This window comes from Macaca thibetana, chromosome 1 (assembly GCF_024542745.1).
Source record: "Macaca thibetana thibetana isolate TM-01 chromosome 1, ASM2454274v1, whole genome shotgun sequence".
In the NCBI taxonomy this organism is placed as follows: Eukaryota; Metazoa; Chordata; class Mammalia; order Primates; family Cercopithecidae; genus Macaca; species Macaca thibetana.
In genome coordinates this window covers 180,317,080-180,323,012 of record NC_065578.1, presented here as the reverse complement: position 1 = coordinate 180,323,012, position 5,933 = coordinate 180,317,080, and the positions used below count along the sequence as shown (strand labels likewise).

General features: G+C 45.6%; 2 pseudogenes; both read right to left on the bottom strand.

The window, feature by feature from the left end:
• Positions 1 to 600: 600 nt before the first annotated feature.
• Positions 601 to 1,394, bottom strand: LOC126956276 (natural cytotoxicity triggering receptor 1-like; annotated as a pseudogene).
• A 2,853-nt stretch (positions 1,395 to 4,247) lies between these two features.
• Positions 4,248 to 5,547, bottom strand: LOC126959966 (keratin, type I cytoskeletal 18-like; annotated as a pseudogene).
• Positions 5,548 to 5,933: the final 386 nt, after the last annotated feature.

Below are 5,933 nucleotides of genomic sequence, written 5' to 3'. Positions count from 1 at the left end.
AAATTATGGGTTTTTTAATTCTTAGGTTCTGTATAATAAAGACCCCCTGTCCTGGTCCAAAGTTTAAAAACAGCAACAGCTCCCTTTTCCTCCAAAAAGCAAATATTTGTTAGAAATCTGTTACATGCCACACAATTCATAGATGCCACAGTCACAGAGGTAAAAGACCAAATCCCTGCCCTCATAATCCTAATGAAAGATACAGGTGGGTCAGTAGATGATTGTGTTTGGTAAGAACCATGCTTTTATTAATGTATATGTACATAAATAAACATATATTTATTTATACATAATTTATGTATATATACATGAAAAATATATATATATAAAATATATATAGGAGAAAAGGACCTTTCTTCTCCGAAGAAGGGATACTTAAGTTGAGTTTTGAAAACAACTTTTTTTTCTTGTTTTTTGCCTCCCAAAGAAATTTAGCTTGTTTCTCCGACCTCCTTTCTTCTCCAGGATGCTTTGACAAATGGAATGCCATTGTCCCTTTTTCCTGCAATGACTCCCTTCTCCCTGGGTCCAACACAGAGCTCCCACCGTCCAGGCTTAAGATCAGCTTTCAGTTCCACCCATGGCCACTGCGTTTCTTGGTCATTCTTCAAGAGGTCTTTGTGTTCTCAACCTTCTCCTGTATTCCCAAGTGGAAGCTCTGTTGACTCGCCCTCTAGTCCTCTTCCTGCTGAGCCAGCCTTCAACCAGGAGTCACACCAGAGTCACCAGGACAAGGAAAGCTGGGCCCATCTGAAGGAGATTCTGGGCAGTGTGGTCTCAGAGGGCACAGTCTTTCTGGAGTCCCGTCTGTGTGGTTAAAAGGTAGGTGTCCCAAGAGCCAGAAGAGGTGGGGTCTGGGTGTTCTCAATGTCCCCTGTGACCAGGAGCTTCACCGGTTCACTGGGGAAAGACCACACATGGTTGTTATAGGAACCAAAACACCGGTATGTCCCTCTGTGGGCTGTGGTCACAGGGCCCACGGGGAACTCCACCTGGAGATTCCCATATCTGCGCTATACGCGACTGGATCTTCCCTCCTGTTACCACCAGATCCAGGGAGTCACTGGCCCCTGACCAGAGCTCCCAGTCAGATAGAAACAGCTGTATAGCCCTGCCGTGCAGGAGGTCGTGACCAGGATGTGGAATTCAACTTTGTTAATCCGTTCAGGGGGTTTTGGTCTCTCCATGGCAGAAAGGCTTGCTTCAAAGCACAGCTGGTATTCAACAGCCCCAGAATTTCCCTGGTGACAGATGGTCACCGGCTTTGCCTTTGGAATCATGAAACTGGGTTCAGCCCAGATGATGGGTTTTGGGAGAGTCTGCTGCTGAGTACTGATCCTCTGACTCAGACACAGCCAGTGGCAGAGCAGGGCAGGGAGTGTAGAAGGCGTCACTCAGATTCTGCCAGGCGAGTGCCAAGCAGCGGGGTGGAGACTGAGCCCAGCAGGCCAGGAGATGCACAGGATCTGGTGGGTGAGGCCCAGCACCTATCACCACGGGGCAGCTTTCACTTTGACTTTTTTCACAAGAAGGTTCACATCTCCTCTCCACCTCTGATCTGACCATGAGCCTACAGAAAGGCCATGGTCCCTATGACACATCTGACCATAGCTGTGGTCTAGCCAGCTCCTCTGATAATTGTCTGCTCAGCCCGAAATGCATTTCTGGGTCAACTTGTCAATTCTGCAATGTGGAAGTCATGCCCAGGGCATGGGTCAGTATACAGACCCATGATACTGCCTGAGAATCATAAAAATATAGGGAATTTCACAATGAGATACCATCTCACACCAGTCAGAATAGCTATTACTAAAAAGTCAGAAATTAATAGATGCTGGTGAGATTGTGGAGCAAAGAAGAAGGTTTACACACTGTTGGTGGGAGTGTAAATTAGTTCAGCCACTGTGGAAAGCAGTTTGGAGATTTTTCGAAGAACTACAAATAGAATTACCATTCAGCCCAGTAATCCCATTCCTGGGTATATAGCCAAAGGAAAATAAGTAAGTCTACCAAAAAGACACATGCACTTATATGTTCATTGGAGCACTTCATAATAGCAAAGACATGGAATCAACCCAGGTGCCCAACAGTAGTGCATAGGATTAGGAAAATGTGGTACATATACATCATGGAATACTATACAGCCATTAAAAGGCACAAGATTTTTGCAACCACATGGATGGAGGTGGAGGCCAATATCCTAAGCAAATTAACACAGAAACAGAAAATCAAATACCACATGTTCTCACTTATAAGTGGGAGCTAAACATTGGGTACACATGAACACAAAGAAGGGAACAACAGTCACTGGGGACTCCAAAAAGGAGGAGGGAAGGAGGGGGGCAAGACTTGAAAAACTATGTATTTGATACTATGCTCACTAGTTGGGCGACTGGATCATTAAAAGTGCAAGCTTCAGCATTACACAATATACTCATATAAGAAACCTGCACATGTATCTGCTGAATCTAAAAAAAAATAAGTAAAAATAGGGACTTTTTAACCTTGGCTCTTCTGTGTACAGCATGCACATGCTTGGATAAGTTAATTGGTTTTGTCAGAATGGAATGATAACACTATCTTCTTCAATGATCAGTTATAATGTTTCAATAAAATAAAATAAAAGTGAAAAGAAAAGCTTCCCACTTAAAGACTTAATAAGGGTTGGGCACGGTGACTCATGCCTGTAATCCCAACACTTTGGGAGGCCAAGGCAGGTGGATCACAAGGTCAGGAGTTCAACACCAGCCTGGCCAATATGGTGAAATGCCATCTCTACTAAAAATACAAAAATTAGCCAGGAGTGGTGGCAGGCACCTGTAGTCCCAGCTACTTGGGAGGCTTAGGCAGGAGAATCACTCAAACCCAGGAGACAGAGGTTGCAGTGAGCTGATATCACGCCACTGTACTCCAGCCTGAGAGACAGAACGAGACTCTGTCTCCAAAAAAGAAAAAAAAGAAAAAAAAAAGAAAAAATTCTCTACTAAGGTTGTGAAGATCTACGGTAAGAACAGATGTTCTATTTGTGAAATTGTTAAGAAGAAAAAAGTAATTGGTGCATATATAGGGTATGGTACTATGCACGGTTTCCGGCATCCACTGGGGCCTTGGAATGTATCCTAGTGGATACGGGGGACTGCAAAGAAATGTGCTAATTCAAAACAGTGAGCAACGTTGGAGAGTCTCCCTGCAGGTACAAGAGGATGGACTGAGTGAGAAGTAGATTTCCCATATACTCTTGGGAGATGAATAACAATAGCAACAATTAGAGTGATGAAAGCGCAATAGTAGAAAGGGATCCCTCTCTCTCTCTTTTTTTTTTCCAAGACAGAATCTTGCTCTGTCACCCAGGCTGGAGTACAGTGGTGTGATCTTGGCTCACTGCAATCTCCACCTCCCCAGTTCAAGTGATTCTCGTGCCTCAGCCACCCGAGTAACTGGGACCATAGGGATGCACCATCATGTCTGGGTAATTATTGTACTTTTAGTAGATACAGGGTTTCACCCTGTTGCCCAGGCTGGTCTCCAACTCCTGAACTCAAGTGATCCACCCACCTCGGCCTCCCAAAGTGCTGGGATTGCAGGAGTGAGCCACTGTGCCCAGGCTGATTCCTCTCTTTTGTCACCATCAAACTACTCTGTGCTATATGAGAAGAAAGGGGTGGAAGAGTTTTTCCCACTCTTCCACGTGTTCCTGAAAAGTGAAGCATGCACAGCCCCTGTCCCTCTTCTTGAGAGAAAAGCCTTGTCTCTTTCTCACTTCCCAAATTTGGCTTGACTCTCATGGTGTAGTCAACTTCTTGAAGTTTGCAGGATAAGATGTCAGGCAGGATGAGGGTTCAAGTACCAAGTCTCTTTTTTCAATGCCTTCAACTCTTAGCCCTAAATTCCAGAATGTTCTTCCTTCATCCAGCCAGTATCCATCCATTCTACTTGTCCAGATAGTCCCTAACCAAATGTCCTTATAACATTTTGAGGGATGGCATCATTCTCATTTGTCTATAACATCTTTCCTAGAACCATCAGTTTTATAGGCAGTACAGGAAGCATAATGCTGGCATCTGCTTGGCTTCTGGGGAAGCCTCAGAAAACTTTCAATCATGGCAGAAGGAAAAGAGGAAGCAGGCACATCTTACATGGCTGGAGCAGAAGCAAGAAATCTAAAATAACTTTTATAGCTTTTTTTTTAAACCTCTGAACTTTCTATTAGCCTCCTGCTCCCCAAAGAGTATCCTGCTTCTGTTGGCTTAATGTCTCAGAACTTTGGTGTCATTGGTCTCCAGACACCACTTTGCCATCCACTATCCAGCAGGTGGTGGTCTTTTGAATGGTTTGCATGGAGTTGCTGCTGTCCAGGGTATCGCCAAGATTGAAGTCCTCACCATCTTCTAGCAGGCCGTGGCAGGTGGTGATCTCAGCCTCCAGCTTGACTTTGATGTTCAGCAGGGCCTTGTACTCCTGGGCCTGGCACTGTCCCTCTACCCGGGTCTGTGCTAGCTCTGACTCCAAGTGCAGCAGGATCCCATTGAGCTGCTCCATCTGCAGGGCATAGTGGGCCTCTGCCTCCCTCAGGCTGTTCTCTAAGCTGGCCTTCAGATTTCTCATGGAGTCCAGGTTGATCTCCAAGGACTGGACTATACGTCTCAGCTCTGTGATCGTCATCTCAGCAACTCCAACCTGGGTGGATTGAGTGGTAACCACTGTGGTGCTCTCCTTAATCTACTGAGACCACTACTTGTCCAGCTCCTCTCGGTTCTTCCAAGCCAGCTTATCATATTGGGCCCAGATGTCTGCCATGATCTTGGCAAGGTCCTGAGATTTGGGGGCGTCTACCTCCAAGATCAACCCAGAGCTGACAGTCTGGGTTTGTAGGCCTTTTACTTCCTCTTCATGGTTCTTCTTCATGAAAAGCAGCTCCTCGTTGAGGGCCTCGATCTCTGTCTCCAGCTGCAGCCAAATGACACTGGTGTCATCAATGGCCTTCCAGAGCCCCTGGATGTCACTCTCCACAGCCTGTGCATGGCCAGCTCTGTCTCATACTTGACTCTAAAGTCATCAGCAGCAAGATGAGCACTGTTGATCTGCAGAACAATGCGGGCATTGTCCACAGTATTTGCGAAGATCTGAGCCCTCAGGTCCTTAATGGTCTTGAAGTAATGGCTCCAGTCTCTGACCTGGGTCCCTTCTTCTCCAGGTGCTCCTGGATTTTGCTCTCCAGTTTCTGGTTCTCGGTCTCCAGGCTCCTCACTCTGTCCAGGTAGAAGGCCAGGCGGTGGTTCAGGCTTTGCATGGGCTCCTTTTCGTTCTGGATGCCTCCCATTCCTGCCAGACCCCCAGCCATCCCTGCGGCCAGGACCCCGACCCCATGCCACCCTGGAAGCTGGTGGAGCGGGACACGGAGGTTTGGGAACCAGAGCCCCAGACGTCTGCATAGATGCTGTCTGTGCTGCTGACTGGCAGGGGGCCATAGCTGGGTGCTTAGACAGAACCCAGGGACTGGTAGTTGGTGGAGGTGGAGCGAGTGGTGAAGCTCATGCTGTCTGCAGAGGAGAGCAAGAGACAGGACTCAGGCTTTGCTGACGACCTACTTTATACTAATTATGAAAGCAATGCCTCTACCCTGAGCCAATTTGGACAATACAGGAAAGGATAAGAAAGAAGAAAACTTAAATGAGCTGTAATTCCAATGCTCAGCAATAGCTACTACTAGATTTTGGTATATTTTCTTTCAGTATTTTTTTTCTATAACATTATTACAAAGTTTAGATCATATTAAATTTTATAGTTTGTTTTTCTATTTAGATAAGGATTTTCATATCATTAAAAATTACTTAAACATAATTTTCAAGAGTGCCGTGTAATTTCTTGGTATAAATATAATTTGTATAACCTTATATTTTCAAGCATTTGGGCTACATTAATTTCTATAGCAT